The sequence below is a fragment of the Lissotriton helveticus genome, chromosome 10 (assembly GCF_964261635.1).
Source record: "Lissotriton helveticus chromosome 10, aLisHel1.1, whole genome shotgun sequence".
Taxonomy (NCBI): domain Eukaryota; kingdom Metazoa; phylum Chordata; class Amphibia; order Caudata; family Salamandridae; genus Lissotriton; species Lissotriton helveticus.
The window spans coordinates 504,867,964-504,888,992 of NC_136071.1; the positions used below are offsets into that span (position 1 = coordinate 504,867,964).

The 21,029-nt window shown below is 45.5% G+C and overlaps 1 protein-coding gene across 1 annotated transcript in view; it reads left to right on the top strand.

Moving 5' to 3' along the window:
* The window catches only part of LOC144784313 (ankyrin repeat and fibronectin type-III domain-containing protein 1-like), a 2,450,348-nt gene that overhangs the window by 726,380 nt on the left and 1,702,939 nt on the right, over positions 1 to 21,029 (top strand). The window lies entirely within an intron of this gene.

Here is a 21,029-nt window from a genome sequence, read left to right on the forward strand (position 1 = left end):
TAACTCGGTGCCACCATTGGAAGTGGGGGAACTTCCCGTCCACCCCCCACACTTGGATCTAGAAAGTTTCTTCCTTCCTCTTTTTTCTCCTGCCTAGGTGCCACTAGGGTCTAGTGTAACAAAAGGCTGGTGTGAGGTTCCTTTGTGACTGTGCTGGAGAAGCCCTTTGAAATGTAAGTGGGGCAGGGAACAGCTCTGCCCCTCCCATCCTGGCAGGATGGGACCTCTCCCAGCTTCACCCTGGTCTTATTGTTCACTGTTTGGGCCCAAAACACAATCCTGATGGGGGAGCAATTAACAGGTCTAGGCATCTGATAACTCCTTTAACTCTACAGAAAAGCTTAGGGCAGGAAAATGGCAACTTTCTAAAAGTGGCAACTTCAAAATTTGAAGCCTAAAATCAGACTTTACCGTTAAAGAGAATATTAAATTACAATGAACTTGATTCCAAACATGCATTTCTACCTGTGCCCAATCAAAGGTTAGCCCGTAATAAATATAATGAGGTATCCAAATGTTATCCTATAGGAGAGCTAGGCCTTAAGGTAGTGAAAAACTAATTTAGGAGTTTTTTACTCCCAGGTCATGTAAAACGTAAAAACAGATGTCCTACCTTTTAAATACTATGCACCCTGCCTTGTAGGCTGTTTAGGGGCTATGATGGGGTGATTTGTATGTATTAAAAAGGGAGTGTTAGGCCTGGCAAAAGATTTATGTTCCAAGGTCGATTTGGCAGTTTAAAACTGCACACAGGCTGGAATGGCAGACCTGAAAGATGTTTTTAAAGGCTTACTTAAGTGGATGACACAATACGTGCTTAAGGACCACCAAAGCATCTAATTTACAGGTCATGAGTACATGTAGTATCACTTTACTAGGGAATTAATTACTTTAATGCTAATGCTAAATGCTTTGATTACATCCCACCTGGACTACGCCAACAGTATCTACCTGGAGGTGCCTGCCTATTTGCCTAGGTGTCTGCAGATAGTGCAAAACGCTGTGGCCGGAGTGATTTGTACAATTCCTTTCCGCCACTCGATCACCCCCCATTTGAGGAAGCTACACTGGTGACCGGTGATTAAATGCATTGAATTCAAGGCTCTCACTCTGGCATTCAGAGCTTTTCAGGGACAAGAACCAGCATACCTGAGAGCTAGACTCTCAAGCACTATCATCACAAACGGACCCTTAGATCAAACCACCATTGTCTCCTTGCTATCCCCCGTTTTTGCAAGTCTAGAACGGGTGGCAGAGCCTTTGTGGTCATAACCTCTAAACTTTGGAATGCCCTGCCACTCTCTTTCCGCTCATCTGAGTCAGAATCTATTTTTCGATGTGCCTTGAAAACCTGGTTGTTCACCAACCTCTAGTTCTCTTCTCCGCGCTTGTCATCTGTTGTCTGCCTCAGCGCCGGGACACCCCCCTTTAGTGGTAGCTGTGTGCTATATAAACTCCTTAATAATAATTATTACAATTAAATGTGCCAATTGCTTCTAATCAAATTTTACCATGTTTGAAAAAGAATCCATAAGAACGTGTTAGCTGAGTCATATTGCCAACAAAATCGAATTTCAGCAAACAGGACGAGTGAAGGAAAAATGTTTTGGGGGTGACCCTGTAGAGAGGGCCACAACCAACAGTTGGTATTAAACCTAAGTCTGGAAGTAGACTACTCACTATTCCTGGACAAGATTGCACAAAGTCAAAACATTATGATTGCGGAATTCCCGCATCCTCCGGGCCGGCGGAAGCCACCGCCGGCCCGGAGGATGCGGGAAAACCGCAGCGGAGCCTCCACAGACCCACCGCCAAATTAGGATGGCTGGTGGGTCTGATAATCTGTCCGCAGCTTTTCCGCCGCGGTCGGAAGGCGACCGCGGCAGAAAAGCACTAACATGTCTGGTGGTGTCTATCAGACACCGCCAGGCATATTAGGATGTCTGCAATTCTATGCTTTTCCACGGCGGCTTTTCCACCGTGAAAAAGCATACGGACCTTCACTTCGGGGGCCCGTTGCGGGCCCCCTGGGTGAAGGGGTGGTGGGGGGTGCACATGGGGGGTACCTATGGTACCCCCCTGCATTTGCGTGCACAATGCAGCAGGCACCGCGCGGTGCCTGCCGCTTTGTGCACGCAAATGCTGTGCATGCATTTTTTACATTGCTTGAAGCTGCACCCGCCGCAATGTTAGAGATAGAGGATGTGACCGCCACCCTGGCGGTCACATCCTAATCGGATCGGAGGGAACGCCGCAGCCCATGCGGACGTTCCCTCCTCCTCAGGGGTCGCGGACGGACTCAAGTCCGTCCGCGATCCTAATCGACCTTAATGTGCACTACTAACTATGAACTTTGTCAAATGAAATGATCATAACTGAAATGAAAATTAATAAGTATATATATATATATTTTAAAAAGAGTGTACAGTGTTCAGGCAAGTAGGGCTTTGTAGTATCTAGAACCTTGTAAGTTATTGTGTATATGGACCCAGGATCCGGTATTGTTGGGTCCTGTAATAGTAACTAGCTGCATGTATAGTTAGTGTGTATGTGTTCTAAGAATGAGGTCCTTGTAGAAGTACCTACCAGTTTGTACGGTACAGTGTTGAGGGATATGGAGAATAGGAATGCAGGGCATTGTAGTAATATTGAATAGCTTGTAGGGGTTCAGTATATAGAGACTAGGAAGGTAAAATCCTGTAGTAACCAGCAGCATGTCGTGTTAGACCATATATGGATACAGAGATTAAGAAAGTAGAGTTTTGTAGTAGTATTTAGCAGCTTGTAGGTGCACAGTGAGTAGGCATAAAAAGCCTAGAAACATAGGTATGTTAGTAATATTGACAAGCTTGTATGATAGGGTGAATAGAGTATATGAAGGTATAGTCTTGCAGGATCTAGCATTTTCTAGGTTTAGAGTGTACATGGATATAGGGTCTATGAATGTAGGGTCTTGTAGTATCCAGCATCTTGTAATGGTGGTGTGTATGGTATATAGGAATGTAGGGTCCTGTAGTAGTAACTAGTAAATTGTAAAGGTAGAATGTACGGTCATATAGGATCTAGGATGTAGACTCCTTTAGTAGTATCTGGCAGTGTGAAGAGTTAGAGGGTGTGGGGCATCTCCCACCCACTACCCTACCAGAGCCTCCCTCATTTCCAGCCTACTCGAGCAGAGCGAAATGATGACAGGAGGGGGAGGGGCCCCAGTGCCCACCTTGTAAGGGGCCTGACCCAACCATGCAGAAAGAGTTAAGAAAGAGTATCTAGGTCTATCACAATCCCTAGACTGTTGTCTGTCAAGCCAGCCCTCTGTTTGTTTGAGGCTGTCCTGTGCAGTACACACTGAAATTAGCCTCTCTGTATAGTGGCTAACTGAGATTTGAACAGTTCTGCGCTTACCTAAAAACTTGTGTCTATGACTCCACTTCAGTTAACTTACCACTTGTTTCCTCAGCAGCCTTCACACCAGTCACGGGTCACCTTAATGAAAAAGTGGCAGTTGTCTGTACTCACTGCAAAAATAAGTGCTAACATTTCTGGGGTTGGACGGAGATGGTCAAACTGCATAATTGGATCTTTCTTCATAAACGCGAATCTACATTTGGAGATCTCTGCACTTGTACGCTTACACCAACCCCAAGGCACACATTCCAATTTCACCACAATTCAGCAACTCTGGGGTGAGATTTATGCCTACTATTAGGATTGGGTTTCCCTACCCCCTACATGATGGGGCTTGGACAGGAAAAGCTTAAAATGTGGCTGTAAAGTTACAACCAGTAACTGTACAGTAGGTATTAAGGTGGAAATCAGCCAACCATAGTGTGGAGAAGTGTGGCTCAGGGGTTAGAGGCAGCAGACCCGGAAGCTGAGATCGGTCCTGGACCAGGGTTCAATTCCCCGCCTCGGCGGGTCTTGGGCTAAAAATTCCACGGACTCGATAATTCTCGCACCGGTGCCTCCTCGATTCACGGGTTCACACTCTGCGACTCTGGGCAATAACTTGCTTAATCTCCACAACGGCCCCTCGTGGCGGGATGCCTGACTTTCACCTTGTGGATACCCTGCTATCTCACAGGGGAATACCAGGAAGGGTTCCCTAAGCAAGCACCGGGAAACCCACTGCGGGTAGCTGTGCGTATATAAGCTCAACTACATTTACATTTACATAGTTCTACATACCTTAGGCATAGATATCCGCCTAAGCTATGCCGAACTGTGAATTGAAAAGGCAAACAGGCATTACTTAAGGAAAATAATCCACACCTGATAAACATCACTACTGGGAACACATACATAGGATTTGGGCTCTGTCATCTTCCGCTTGTACTGTGAAATGTTGTGGATGCCAGACATCAGCTAGAAGTAGAGGGGGGGAGAGAGAGACAGAGAGAGAGAGAAAACCATATCAAAAGAGTTGTATCTTGCCATCTGAATCAGCAAGAGTGGCTTCTTTAGTTACCTCGGTTCCATATTCCGCCATTTCTCCATTTCTGCCATCTTTCAGATTAGTATCCCAGTCACTGACACTGCTAAGCAACAATTAACTAGCAGTGTGCCTTGTGCTGTTGGTTCCCATTTATGTTCTAGTAGGGCCACCCTAGTGATGTGGTCCTTTGAACTTTCCAATCTATTATGTGTCGGTGGGGCAGTATATTTTGTGTTCTCAATGAATGCACTCTTGACCTTCACTGCCAATCCAAGTGTGGGATTTGTGTCACTTTGTGTTTTTTGGGCAGTATCAGAATACTGTTTAAAGTGTACAGATTTGAGTTTTTTCACCTGCACTGTGAATTTTCCATTCTTCAGTTTATTATTGTAATTATTGTATTTTTGTAGTCTGTGGCGCCTCAATGTGAATGGCTGGTGTGGTGTCGAAGGGCATACTGTTCATTAATCTATTCTCAGTGGGCATTATTTTTGCCATAGTTACTACGAGTGCGCCATGCAAGTGGTGTCACCACTTGTGGGCCTTAATTACAAGTGTTATGCTAAAGTGCAAACCCATGTTTGCATGGGTCCCGCTATCACCAGTGGGTTGGAGTTGCCCCACCTCTAGGAGTTTTACCCAGGTAAATATTGGCTAGGTAAACTTGACAATATTTATCATGTAGAAAGGCCAGATGAATTCTGGGACAAGCAGATTTTGGTTAAAACAGACCGAAATCTGAATACTATTCCCACTTTTATTTTAACTTTATCGTTAACAATTAAAAAATACAAAAGCAAGTACCTTTTAGAATTAAATAAATACTGCATATGTACTGAGTTTATCAACTACAGAGGAAGAGTGTTTCAAATATGATTTTTTTGTTTAATAATTTTTATTGAGTTATAGAAAAAAGAACATTAACAGTAACATCTACACAGTATCGATAGTAAATAACAACAGCATAGAAAAATAGAACATAGTCTAGTAATTTAGAGAATAAAAAAAAATACAGTCTTTAAATATATATCCATTCATTCCAAATCTTTATTTCGATCAAGATCATAAAAGATACAAAATAGCTGCATTTAGTTAAAATTCAAGTTACAAATAATCATTAATGTTAAAATCATTAAAGAGTTAGGCAATAAATCAAAAGGTGGCAGTTTTCGAGATTCTCCAGCCATCTTAATCAGTTGGTTTCGGGTGTACCACATCGCAGTTAAAAATTTTGCCACAGCAAACACAATTGGCGGAGATAAGTCTGTCTTTAAGATTCTGTACGCTGGTAGAAATGTTCTAAAACCCAGGTTTTTGAGGAGGGGGACCAACCAGAATTTCCTGCTTCTCTGGTAGGCTCAGTAAAAGAAAATCACGTGGGCCCCATTCTCCCTTGGATGGTCACATGCTGGGCACTTCTCTGTGGGCGGCCGACGTGACCATGCTTTGGTGAAGGACATTAAAGGAAGGGTCCCGTATCTCCTTTGCATGAATAATTTTCTGGTTAAGGCAGGGGTCATGCCATCCAAAACACTTTCCAGGTTGTAGGAGTCTTTAATTTTAATGAAACAAAATGTCAGAGAACCCTCGCGCACACCGTCCAGAGCTCAAGAAAGCATTTTATCATAATATACCCTGGACAGCGCTTTCCTTGGAATCCTGATGGATGTACTTCCCGGGTCTGACCATAGGTCCGGTAATCCGAGGATCTCACAGGTTGTCTTGATATATTTTAGCCATGGGATCTTGGTGGCGTTGGGTAGGGATAGAAATTCCTGCAACTCAGATCTATAGGGAAGAAGATCTTGACTACTCCAAATGCGACGCCAAAATGTTAATGGCCTAAGCCCTAGTTCCTCCGTAATGTTCCTCAAGCCCAAATCCAGTCTCAAAGGCAACAGTGGGGTACTTAGTGGGAGAGCAGTCAGCTGCCTCAAAAATGTGTTCTCTGTGGTTAACAATGAGGGTGATGGAATGTGGCCCCACATCTCTCCCCTGTAAGTAACACCCCCGTGCCTGTGCTTTGTAGATTTGGATAGCAGGGCTGAGAGGGCGGAGTGATGACTTGGTCGCAATTCTCATAATACCACCTGCCCTCTGGGCCAATTTCATGTTTGCCTTTATCTGATGTTCCGCCCACGTGAGATTTTGGTTAAGTGTTATTCCCAAGTACTCTATTGTGTTAACCCTTTCCAAGCGCACTGTGCCGAGCAGAGGGTTTGGGCGCTTGAATGGCGTGGGGTTTAGGATCATGAATTTTGGTTTTCTGTGGGTTAATTTCAAGTCCTCTTTCCGTGCAGAATTCCAGAAAGCCATCTAACATCCGCTGTATACCCATCGGGGATTTGGACAGCAGCAGGGTGTAATCCGCAAACATAATTGCGGGCACCCTGCTGCCTGTCAGTTTTGGGGCGTCGGTGTTTGCAATCCCCGCCAGGTGCGCGATTACCCCGTTCACAAAGAGGCAGAACAGGGTCGGTGCAAGCACACAGCCCTGTCTCACCCCTCTGCGAACGGGGAATCTTTCAGTTAGATTGCCACTTCTCCCGCACCTGACGCGTGCAAAGTTGTTGTGGTGTAGTCTTACCAAGATTGCAAGAATGTCATTGGGAACACCTAGCTCTTCCATTACCCTCCACAGTTTTGTTCTTGGCACCAGATCAAAGGCGGCACATAGGTCCACAAAGACCGTGTACAAGGTGCCGCCCTCGATCAATGCAGACTTCCAGTACATGAGGTTTAATCTGAACAATTGATCAATTGTAGAGACCCCACTCCTGAAAGCTGCCTGATATGGGCTCAGGGTATCTGTTTCCTCGAGCCAGTTCTGCAATCGGTCCAAAATCAGCCTACCGAACAACTTCTGAGATACGTTGATGAGGCTTACTGGACGATAATTGGCTGGGAGGAGAGGGGAACCCATTTTATATATTGGGACCACCTCTGCGCCCAGCCAAGTATCCGGGACGTCCATTCCCCTAAGGATTGCATTAAATATTAGCAGGAGATAGCGAGCCCATAGCCCTGGCTCCTGCTTGAAGAGCTCTCCAGGCACTCCGTCGAGCCCCGGTGCTTTACCTGCTGCCAGGCCCGCAATTGCTGCCCGGACTTCCTTTTCTGTAAAGGGTTCACCCTCTTCGCCACTAACTAAAGTGCGGTAAGATGTAGACACAGCCGCATCCTCTATTGCATATAGGGTCTGGAAGTGGTTTTGCCAAATGCTCGGGACAATGTTGGATTCAATAGCCGACGACAGGTCTTCTGACCCGTTGTTGACTAACCGCCAAAATTTGCAAGAATCTTTGGTGGCTAATGCTCCAGAGAGGTCCTCCCAATATTGTTGGTCCCACTCGGCCTTGGCATTTACCAGTAGTATCTTATATGCCCGTCTCCTGGCTTGTATCTCCTTCCTGCAACTACGCGCCTTGATAGAGAGTAGGAGTGCACGTTTCGAGTCCCGGCATGTGGCATTATACCAGGACTTTTTGTGCGTCCCGCTGGGTCTAGCAGTGCCTTTTGAAAAGAGATCAAATTCCATGGTGCTAATTACTTCTCCATGGGTTCGCCATAGCTGGTCTCTGTTTTCCACATTCCCCAAATCTGTACCGAGATCAAAAGCTTTTTCCAGCACAGGGGTAATTCTAGCGTAGAGCCTGGGTAACTTATCACCACTTGTAACCAGTTTCCCCCACCTAACTCTTCTCCTGTTGTTCTCCAGGAGTAACCCTGTCTTTGGACTTTCTTTGTCCTGTCCCAAGTCCTCGATGCCTGGTATGGCATATTCGAGTTCGAGGGCGTTGTGGTCGCTATCCCCTCTATCCAGTACCCTGAAATCGATGATTCGTTGCCAGCAGGACAATTGGACTAAATATATATCATGTTATGATGTAAAACTGTGAAGAATGAAAAAAGGGAGGAAAGAAGAAGGTAAAAGGGATAGAGAAGAGAAAAAGAGAACAAAATAGATATATATAATACAAATAAATAAATAATTTAGTAGCTAAGATATAGGTGTATGCGAAGAAAGATATGAAGTGAAAGGTAGCCACAGTAGATCAGATTTAATTTTCTGAGATAATGAGAGAGAACAAACATTGGCAATTCTGTGTTCATCACATATAAAATTCCACCATGTTAATGTTGATAATTTAGAGGTATCTTTCCAACAAGACAGGATCACTTTAAATGCAATAGCAATAAAAAGACCAGGTAACATAGGTTTATGGGAAATGTCAAAATCTGGTGAAGCAGCACCAAGGAAAACATTTTGCATTGATAATGGAATATTACTGTTACGGGGACGGGATTAATAGGCAACACGTTAATTTTAGTCTTCTTGGGTTTTATTTTTATATACAAAGAGTCCGAGCTCTTCTTCCTGGTGGATATCGTTCCTCTCGGTGATCGACTTCTTGCAGCCTTTCGGATACCGGATTCTGCTGATTCCATTCTACGCCCTCTGTCGGGTTTCCGTCGTGGTCTTGGCTCTTCGGATTCCGTCTTGCCGCTCGATGTAAACAGAGGGAGACAACAGGATATCAGTTGCTTGTTTGCGTGGTCTAGCGCATTAAGGGAAAAGGTGTGGGGACCAAACAACTCGTGACACACACTTAACTACTGCCGACATGAGGGTTCAGTGCTCAGGGGGGGGGAAAGGATACCAGGAATAGTGGATACCCCGGTTTACTCGGTAAATGCTCCTTTATGGTTGATCCAGCCCTTGAGTTTATCCCGTACCTGTGTGAGCCATACACCTCCCGCGGGTGTATGGCTGGGCGGCTCGTGGTGTCGGTGGCCTCCTGGCTTCTCCTTCGTCATGTCCCTTTCTTCGGCTGATGACCTCTTCTCCTCACACTCCAATAAACTCTTCTCTACTTCGCTTCCTCCTTCCACTCCGCTCCGTTCTCCCGCTCGCTCCCTCCAGGTGAAAAAACACACCTCTGATTCGTCGTTCCTCGCATAAGACGTCTCGGCGTCTTGTGGTGACTCCTCCCAGTCGTAGTTCCAGTCTGAATTAAAGGGCCATTGTCCTGATTGTATTTCCAACTCCGTGTCGGTGTTCTGTGGAGAGTACAATGAATGAGAGGTAGCAGTCGATAACTGGTTACGTGAATCTTGTCTATTTCCCTGTAACTGTGAAGACCCCAGGCTGTTACAATTACATTGAAATATTTCTAGACATTTTGCCCAGGTATATTACCAAAAAGCAAACACATATGAACACTCATATTGTAGGTGACTTAAAGTCCCTGTGAAGGAAGAAAACGACTTGCATAAAGGACATAAAGGAGAAGAGGTGGGAGAGATTTTGGATCTATGTTCAGGAGTAATAAGAGCTCTGTTATAAATGAAAAATAAAAATTGTGTAATATGAGCTGCTTTGGATGTTTTAAATAGTTTTAGCCAAAATGTATCCCAAGTAGGGGAATGCAGTGAGATAGATAAATCAGCTTCCCACAGAAACTTGTTAGGTGTTTTAGATCTTTCAGGCAAAGGTGACAACAACATCTTATAGAGACATGCAACCTTGGGTATAAAGTCATGAGAGATGTTGTATAACGGTGTAGCAGGAATAAGTGGGGAGAGGTTGTGGGAAAGTTATTAGTTGTTCAGGACGACTGCAAAGTAGACAATATTAAAAGATATTCATGGAGAAACTAATTTGGTAAATTATACTGTGATTGGAATTGGGAGAAGGGAATAAGAGAATTATGCTGGATAAGCTGATTAATAAACATAATACCCTTCTACTTCCAGTGTTTATAGTAGAATGATTTACGTCTAAATTTGTTATACCAAATAGAGGAGGTCAAGAAACATTGACGATGGTCGAAACCTATAGAAAATACATTATGTAACAATTGGGAATATTTCAGTATAGGGTTATTTGATACAAAAGTGCATTTGGACATATAAATTATGTTTTCAAATGCGAAATCTTTTAATAAAGAGCATTCAAATGTAATTCATCGTGGCATGGGAGTATCACCAAATTCATGAGTAAAGGCAAAAATTGTCTAATTAGAAATACAGAATGATATAATTTAAAAGCAGGAAAACGAACACCAACCTCATTTTGGGACATTTGAGTTTAGTTAAAGCAATACAGGATGTTTATTATTCCATAGAAACTTGGTGCAAATTGAATTAATTTGAGAGAAATGAGAAATGGGAATCCTAAAAGGTAACATAGACCATGTATAACTGACATGAGGAACAATCATCATCTTAATAGTATCCAGTCTACCCCACCATGATAAGTGGAGAGGAGACCATGAGAGAAGTAATTTCTGGAGTGTGGTTATTAAGGCATTAAACGTACAACTAATTGTGTTTGAAACAGTAGAGGAGAACCATATTCCAAGATATTTTATTTTGGTAGGACACCATGTGAAATTAGTGTTAGCGAACGTACATTGGTAACATGATGGGTTTATGGGTAATCCTTCTGTTTTGGAAAAATTCAATTTATATCCAAAGATGCTAGAGTATACATGAATTTCATTTAGAAAGGGAGGAAGGGAGGAGAGGGGGTTTAGACATATAAACCAAAATATTAGCATAAGCCGATGGTTTAGTTTCAGTGGAATTATGTGCAAAACCTGAGATAAGTGGATTGATACTGATGTGTTCAAGGAAAGGTTCTAAACACAAAACAAATAGCAAAGGGGAAAGAGGACATCCTTGCATCCTTGCTGCGTACCTCTATGTAGCTAAAAAGATTGGGAACAATTATTATTAACAAAAATACTAGCACGCGGAGCAGAGTATAATAATTTTAGAAATGAAATGAAATTAGGGCCAAAACCATACCATTGAAGAGTAGTAAACATGAATTGGCAATTATTATGTCCGAAGACCTTTTCAGCATCTAGAGACAATGCAGCCAGAGGTTATTGATAGTTTGTACCAAAAGCAATGACATTAAAAAACATTCTAGCATTATCAGCAGCCAGTCTGCCCTTAACAAAACCAGACTGATCGGTGATGACTAGTAACGGGTCAATAGTCTCAAGATGAGAAGCAAGGATTTTGCCAAATATTTTGCAATCATAATTAATTAATTAAACCAGACGGTAGTTTTTACAAAGGGAATGATCTTTGTCATGTTTGGGAATAAGGACAATCAGGGCATTCTAGAAATGAACCAGTGGCCTTAGATTCTGCGAGAAAAAAGTTGAAAAATTCAAAAAGTTTAGGGGCAAAAATGGAGGAAAAAGCGGAAAAAATTAAACAGAAAAGCCATCAGGACCAGGGGGCTTGGATTTGTTTAAGGATCTGATGGCATCTGTTATTTCTTGGAGAGTCAAAAGAAGGGGGTTCCCCAATGGGCTTCTTATTGGATGTAGGCGGGTCAAGGGGGGAGAAAGACTGATCAAAGAACAAAGAACGTACCCCGCCAGTTGATAGTGTGGTCCCAAGTCTGGGATCCTAATATACATGGGGTGATAAACCTAGATCACCCCATGTATATTAGGATCCCAGACTTGGGACCACATCAGTCATTTCTTGGAGAGTCATCTAAGCTTCCAATAAATCACAATTTTCAAGTAAAGATGGGGGTTTAGGTGGACCATTAAAAAATGCGTACATATTTTGTTCTGAGGCGTTATCAGAGTACAATAACTGGCAATACTCTCGAAAAGTGGTAGAAATAGCTGTACCAGAGGACGCCATGTTGTTGGTATGCTCATTTAGACTGGGACCAATATTTTTACATTCAGATTTGATTTTTTTTAATTGACCAGCATCTTGCCCGCTTTTTTTTAACCTCTGTGACATTTACATTTAACTTTGAGAAGGATGTTGGATGCATCAACAGTGGCAAGTTTGTTAAGAGCAGACTTGAATTTAATTAACTCATAAAGTACCAAGGAGGATTTAGATGAAAAGTAAGTATGTTCCAGTATTTTGAGTTGATGTAGTAAAGTTGTATATTTGGCATGGTTTGTGGAAAATTAGTACGGTCTGGTAAACATTATCTGCGCCATCTTGCCTTTTTCCCCTGATGCCACACTTTTTGTCGTGCGCACCCGCCATTTTAGGTGCCTCGATCAGAACAACCCTTTTTGCCTGCCACTGGCCCCCAGCATAGCCCTCCTCCCTCACAAAGCCCGCACTCTGACAACCCCCGCTCGCACATGCCTTGGGTCATAAACCCCTCTTCAGCGCAGCTCTGCCTCAGAACTCCATCCTGTCCCCAGCGCGACACCTCCCTTCCTTCCTTTCATGGTCCCAGGCCTTTTTGATACAAATCCCCTTTTCCTGTGTGCCCGTTTGTCTTCCTCGTTCCCAGGCCGACACCTAGCTCTGCCGATACTGTTTATTGCCCCCCCCGTACAGTAGGAAGCTTCCCTCATTGAAGGACCCTCCAGTTGATCAAAGCCCCCTCCCTATGAGATCCGATCAAACCCCCCACATTCCGTGAATCGGCGGAATGTCCCGCTGCGCGATAATCATCACCTGTTGTGACCGGGGTGGGGACTTCTACTGTATATGTGTGTGGGAACGGGCTTGGAGTGGGGATTCCGAGAATGTCCTTCCGTACATCAAAGCATTGCCAAGAATGTGTTGTATGTAATAAAGCAATAAAGCTGTGTATAAGAGGCCAGGCCTCAGAGATGCGGTTAGAGCACCTCAGAACGATACCTGCTGTTTGAACTGATGTGTTCTCCTCCGGAGAGAATAAACCTTGTTTCCTGCCTTCCCGTCTCCAGCGCCTGCCTCTTCATTGATTAATAATTCGTGGGTTAAAGAGGCGATACCGCCGGGCAAATATCGATTGTCCCTTGACCCTAGATTTTACAATTGGCATCCCAAGCGTGGGGCCCATCAGCGACTCGTGGATCCAGTGGGAGAGGTCCTGACGACAGAGTGAACGACTGCAACGATCGGGAGAGCTCTTGCCCAATAGACCCTCGTCTGGCAGCCGATCATCCGAACTTCACTGGTTCCGAACAGACCTCTCCCGAGTGATCTACGGTCCTGACTGGGAACCATCAGGAGTGCTGCGAGGAATACAAAGAAAAGAGGACGATCGGGCGCTGGATTCGGAAGACAAGAAACTGTCCATACGGTCCGGGTAAGGTCGTGTAGACACGACGAATCACGAAATAATTGTTTAATTGTTCAGAAAATACTAGTATTACTCTTTGTTGACCTATTTGGAGACTCACTGTCTGCACACGAAGAAACAGTAGGCTCTTTCTCTTTGCAAACAGTGAAGGATAAGTAACGCAGCCAGCGTGCCTATCTTTCTCCCCCACTGATCGTTCATTTGTTCACGAATTATTTTCGGGAGATTTCCCCCTCCCACACTGATTAACGGTTTTTGACCTCGAACTACTGTTCGCGGATTGTTTTCTGGAGATTCTCTGTCTACAAACAGGAAAGAACAGGTTCCCCTTTGCAGATAGTGAAAGGGTAGAGGACGCAGACCTTTGCGGACCTACTTATTCTCCCCACTGGTCGTTTATTTATTGTTTTGATATTGGTTCATGAGGTATTCACTGCTTGCAAACAACGTAGAATAGAAATATTCTGTCTAGTCTTTGCACACAGTGATAAGATAGGCAGTGCTGACTTTTTGTCCCTCATTGTTGAGCTGTCATGTCTGTCTTCTCCCCACTGGTCGATAGCTGGTTCAGCCCGGACCGTTTATTAGAGGTGGATCATCTAGCTCCGCTGGAAGGCACCCCTAATAAAGACATGTTCATAAACTATGGATTAGTTACCATAGCCTATAGTAAACTGTGGCACAGGTATACCAAAGAAAATCAAGAGAAACAGTGGCCACTGATAGGATCCTTCGATCTTGATAAAATAGAAACGTTAGAAATAGCCCTTCGTGATAATAAGACAACGCCTATTATGCTCGACTGCCTCGGTATGTGGCGCAAAGAAGCAATGCAACGAAAGAAAAAAGATGAGGGCAGAGCAGGTAAAGGAACGTATCGACAGGACGACCCCAGGACACAACGTCCCGAAAGTAATCCCCCGACACTACGCACAGGACGGCCAGACTTAGGGCAAAACCAATGTGCTTTTTGTAGATATGCCGGGCACTGGAAAGCCCAATGCCCGACTCTACTGAACGTGAGTAGGAGCAGAGGACCGACAGGAATAACAGGCCGGCAGAAAGGGAAAAGGCGTGAGACAAAGATGAATCAGACTGACATGGACAGGCCAGATAGAACCACCACGTTCGATTATGCCCGATGGCACAGATTTCGCCAAGCCGATTTCAGTGACATGTTCGAGTCCTCATAGATCAAAACAACGATAAGACGGGAAAACCCAGTCTAGCTCTAAATTGACAGACGACAAACGCCGAAGAAACCCGAAAGAATAACGTACACACATGATCAAGCAACCTTACGTTTAGCCAAGTAGGGAAAAGTCTAGGGTATTTCGAGGTAAGGGTTACACAAGTATCCTTCGCCGAGAGGACTAGGGAGATTGCCAATGTCTGAAAACCTACTACCTCCTTTCTTCCGCATCCTTATAGGCATATAACTAAAGCCTGCCCCATTGCTCTAACAAAAAGTATGCGCAGCATATAGAAATAAGATAATTGTGGCCAATAACTGTTTTATGTTTGTCTTGGGTCTTTTTATATAATACTTGTACTGTCTCCCCGTCTGAGTTTGTGTGTACGTGATGCATGAATCTGCGTCATCCCTCTGCCTGTGTTACCGTGTTACTTAAACTTCTGTTAACAGAAGCTTTAGCATGAAACAACCTGGAAAGAAAGGAATGAGAAAACGAAATCCGTAGGCCACTGATGAACTTGAACTTTTATTTAACATGACGAACAAGAAACAAATAACAGTACGTAATAATAACAGTAAACTAGAAAATGAAAGTCAGCAGAACATTCGCCCCCCCCCCATTCTGGAACCTTCCAAAGTAGGGCAGGGTTACGGCTACGCCCAGCCAGCAGCAACCCATATAAGGCGGGTCCTGCTGCCAACAGTCGGCCAGGAAATCGTAACATAGGGTGGAGCTGGAGGAGAGACAAGGGCCAGCGGGACCCAGCCAGGGGATCACCTTGACCACACCGGAGAGTTGTTGGGGGGGGAATGTCTATGTCCTCGACCCCCCTCTCTCTCTCCCCCAGTCCGGCCACGGTGGCACGTGAGAGTTGCAGATAGTCCCGCCACATGTCTTCCCGGTCCGGCCACCAATGGCCAGGGACTGGGGCCAACTGGATCCGGCTGCAGCCGATGAGCCAAGGAACCCGTTCATGGGGCCAGAGCAAGAGGCGTCCGGCCGACATCCACCGGAAGCCCGGCCCAGAGACGGACGGGACATTTTTCCTTTTCTCCTCCGTAATGGCCGCGACAACGCGCCAGGCGCCACTTCTTTCTTTTCTCCTCCGTAATGGCGGCAGCAACACGCCAGGCGCCACTTCTTTCTTGAATAATGGCTGCGACAACTCTGGAGGGGGGATGTCTTGTACATACCTCCGCGAAAATTAGTCCAGGTCGGGCTGGGAGGGAGAGGCGACGCGGACGAGCCTCTCCCACCTCCACGGATAGGAGGTTTCCCAGCCCCCGGCCCAGCGCCGAACTCCTCCAGCCAGGCGGTGGTGCCAATACCTGCGTAGCACCGAACATACCATGGTGGCGCCCCAGTACTTGCGCAGCACTGAACATGCAACAGTGCCGATACTTGCGCAGCGCCGAACATGCAACGGTGCCGATACTTGCACAGCACCGAACATGCACCGCAGGTGGCCATACTTCCGCAGCACTGGACATGGGTTCATTCCAAATGGTCTCCTCCACTCTTGCAGACTCGACGAAGGGCGGCTGCTGCAGGCCTCAAAATGGCGTCTGGGCCCCCTGGAAGGCGGGTCTCGGCCGCTAGAGTAACTGTAAACAGCAACGTAACTCGGGCGCTTGCCCACCGGAGCACGAGCCCCCACCTCCAACAGCACCCCCACAGCCTTGAAGATTCTACAAAGGTCCCAGGAGCCCTCGGCCCCTGCAGGCTTCCGGTGAGGAACAACTGCCTTGGTCGCTAACGAAATAAGCATGACATAGCCACTCCTTCTGTTAGCATGAATTCTCGAACTGCCGAAAAGGACTCTGGTCCAACTGCCGGTTGTAGGAGAAATTTTTCCCTGACGCTACTTCCGGACTAACCCGGCCCCGCCCAAAATGGCGCCGGTATCAATAGGAACTCACGAACACCTCGTGGTGTTTTTTTTAGCTAAAAAGACTCGATGTTCTGAAAAATATATATGATCCTTTGTACACTTGACGGAAAAGAGGAAGGATTCACTCGACGAACATGTAAAAGGACCTCGTGAAAAATGTTTTTCAATGTACGATTCATTATGATATTATCATATCTGACATGTAACCTCGCTTATGACACACTCCCATGGTATACCTATAGGAATTTGATTACAACTAGTCCAACTGTGTTTCCAATTATGAAATGAATGCCCCTTGGTCCCTCAACTATTCGATAGACGTTTTTAGTTCCCTGCAAATGAATGAATGAACCTTTTTAAACATGTTTTTAATCCTACAAGATAGCCCCCCCCCTCTACTGTACGCACTTTAGCCATTGCCGTATCCGGACAACCCCGATCACACTGTCCTATCAACATGCTGAACGATTGTGCAAATAAAGGTTTTCGAAACTATGAACTGGTATTGCATGCTTTATTTAAAATATGGGATCGGCGGGAGAGTTTTTTTCTGTGCACCCTACTCTGCTCTCTCTTTAAGGTTGATAGAAGATGGTTGCCCAGCCCCGGATGGAGGATCGAATCTAAGACACGACACTCTGCCGTCAAATATGCGACTGACTCAGGGACTCGCGCGTGGAGAAAGACCTCGATTTCTGGGGTTGGGTAAGACGAAACGGTGTAAAAGATGGAATATAAAGGATGGGTAAAGTGAAACGATGTAAATGATAGAATATTATAAAGATACGACACTCAAAGGTACTAGGGAACAGAGTTGACCGAAGAGCTGATAAACCTTAGAACATCACAGCGTTGGAAGAGATTTAAGGACCCCGACAGCTAAATACACCTACCAACTAGAAACCTCGCGCTAAGTGCTTCTGATTCTCTAACGTTTTCCTACTCACAGCCTATAAGGGCACACTGCCCCCCCCCCCTTTTTGGCTCCAGAAACCACAACCCCAGGGATTCTATCCCGAGGAGATAAGACGAGTATGAGGTAAGTAAAAGACCTTCGTACCCGTGCTGTTGATGTGCTCGAATGTTGTCCCCCTCCCCTCCCCTGTTTTTTCCCCCCCTGCAGGCCACATCGGAATCACGACCAAGGTATGGTGAAGATCTGAAGCCTCGCCATGTCTGATATACGAAGCGGACTAACACTGCCTGGTGGCACCTAAACACACCCACAAACTGCTCTTGTACCAAAAGAGCCAATAAATTGTATGACATGATGAAAGCGATCACCCTTAATCCGTGTTGCGTGAATGGACACCTGTCACGTATGTCTGAAACTATGAGATGATGTTTGTGTATGACTGACGCGTTGACTTAACTGGTTAAAGGACCGAGAATGCAAGAAATGCGACACAATGGTGCCCCCTTTTTTTACTCGATGTATGTCCCCTGTACCCAGCCTAATGCTCGTCCATCCCAAACTGCATGCTTTCAAAATTCTAACACAGACCCGTAATGTCTTATGTTATATAACGCGCTGAACAGCCTATCTTAATGCACGGTCACTCCCCATGTCGCACGTGTACTATTTAGCCTGTTGTTGCACATCTCTCTCTCTCTCTCTCTCTCTCTCTCTCTCTCTTCCGAGCGACTAGCACCTAAATTGGCAAACCGCCACCCCTAGTGCACCACCCAATTGGCACCAAATACCACAAGTATTTGCTCAAAATTTATCCTAAATAAAAATCACCCTGACGCCGTGTCACTACCTCTCCTTTCTGCTAAAAATTGATGAAACCGAGATTTGGCCATTAGGGAAAGGACAGGTAAGACGACTGAGGTTCCCTAATCTGACCCGAAATAAGGGAACTACATGTCAGCGGCTCCTGTGTTATAAAAAGATGCCTCAGATAACGCGACCTTCCCCGTCCCGAATTGTCGCAATACCCAAACAGTAAAGGTGATCGAAACATCCTCATGTTCCCGGAACGCCCCCTGTTTCGTATCAGCTGCCCCAGACGAGGGTTATAAAACTGTCCCTCACCCCCGGTCATAAGAGATGGGTCTACTTACGCCCTTACCACAGTTTTCTATGTCCCTAGTTGTTTCCCATAAGACCCCTGTCTTTTCTAATTAAGTAGTCAGGCCGTAAGAGGCTACGCAGGAACCAGAATGATGTTTTACAAAGTTAAAAATTAGACCGAAGCGAAGAAATCATTGCAATGAACCCTGTTGAAAGCGAAAATGTTTAGGCAGGATGCATTGATAGAATGAAAAATGTTTAGCCTATGTTCGTCCCTCAGCAAGATACCTGTCAGACCATGGTGATAGCACACAGCACCCTTTTTAAATATAAAGCCCGGGAGAACGGTATAGCTTTGTAAGGCTCGTAGTAAGAAGGTGGGTCTCCGTCAGAAGAACTGACGTAACTGAAATGCAATAACAGGTACCAGATCTCGTACCACGACCAACAAACACCAAAGTAATAGTTGTGAAGGAAAGTTATAGTAAATCCAGCAAGCCCATCATCAATCATTTATATGTTAATTGTGAACCCCAATATAACGGACGTTTCCCATTTTGCCTGGAGCTGGGAGAGAAATAGACTTATGTGATTACCTTCCTCTGTCAATTCTCTAAAGACTGTCTTTTCAAACTCATTTAAGGGTACGACTGTCGGAGGAAAGAAGGACCGGATGTGGGAGCACGTGGCCTGACTACAGATCGTGGAACATCTGCGACATTGGCCAAGGCAAGACCGCGACAGAAAGGAGTTGCAGGACGAGGCACTGTTTCCGTCAAAGTGAGAGGAAAGGGCTGACCTGATGCCCCTGCTCAATGTTCAACGTGTGCCGGAAAGTCCCCGCTCTCTGAATTCGGTCATGAGCCTGCCTACCTGAAATTTCCGCCCCCCTGATCTGTTCCCGATTTGGCCCAGCTCCATCCCCCCCCCCCTTTTCTCCGACCTACCCTATGGACTACACACTCTTCTTCCATCTGAACCTTTTTGACAATCAACTCAAAGGACACAGGGCGAAAAGGACCTTTTTGACCAGAAGCGCGAGGAAAAGGTCGTGCCCTGCAACGCGGACCTAGAATAGAGCTGGACCCGTAGCTCCACCGCCGGTGCTCCACAGCGCCAACAAAAGACGACAAAGAATGCTGAGAACTCATTAACTTCAAACATTGACACCCTCAATTATCGTTTCTACTACGTCTCATTTCTCTCCCAGCCACCATTGTATTAATTATGCTCCAACCAAACATGAACAGAACTCACATATGTAATGACCTATCAATTTACATTCCGAACGACTATAAGCAGCTATGAAATGTACCCAATGCTCTCACTACAGAATCATCTTTGTCTGTTATTGCATTACTATGGTTTTCCTGCAAACGAGTTTTTATCGATAGACCCGCCTCCTAAGATGAAAGATTTTAAAATGTAATGTTTATAACTCCTTCACCTGGGTACCTACTTCTTTTCCTATGACCACCACAGTCGACATGAATTGGAAATAGGCCAGCAAGATGTCTTGGATATGTTAAAGGGAGGACTGTGGAAAATTAGTACGGTCTGGTAAATATTATCTGCGCCATCGTGCCTTTTTCCCCTGATGCCACACTTTTTGTCGTGCGCACCCGCCATTTTAGGTGCCTCGATCAGAACAACCCTTTTTGCCTGCCACTGGCCCCCAGCATAGCCCTCCTCCCTCACAAAGCCCGCACTCTGACAACCCCCGCTCGCACATGCCTTGGGTCATAAACCCCTCTTCAGCGCAGCTCTGCCTCAGAACTCCATCCTGTCCCCAGCGCGACACCTCCCTTCCTTCCTTTCATGGTCCCAGGCCTTTTTGATACAAATCCCCTTTTCCTGTGTGCCCGTTTGTCTTCCTCGTTCCCAGGCCGACACCTAGCTCTGCCGATACTGTTTATTGCCCCCCCCCGTACAGTAGGAAGCTTCCCTCATTGAAGGACCCTCGAGTTGATCAAAGCCCCCTCCCTATGAGATCCGATCAAACCCCCCACATTCCGTGAATCGGCGGAATGTCCCGCTGCGCGATAATCATCACCTGTTGTGACCGGGGTGGGGACTTCTACTGTATATGTGTGTGGGAACGGGCTTGGAGTGGGGATTCCGAGAATGTCCTTCCGTACATCAAAGCATTGCCAAGAATGTGTTGTATGTAATAAAGCAATAAAGCTGTGTATAAGAGGCCAGGCCTCAGAGATGCGGTTAGAGCACCTCAGAACGATACCTGCTGTTTGAACTGATGTGTTCCCCTCCGGAGAGAATAAACCTTGTTTCCTGCCTTCCCGTCTCCAGCGCCTGCCTCTTCATTGATTAATAATTCGTGGGTTAAAGAGACGATACCGCCGGGCAAATATCGATTGTCCCTTGACCTTAGATTTAACAGGTTGGTTTTTTTCGTTCTT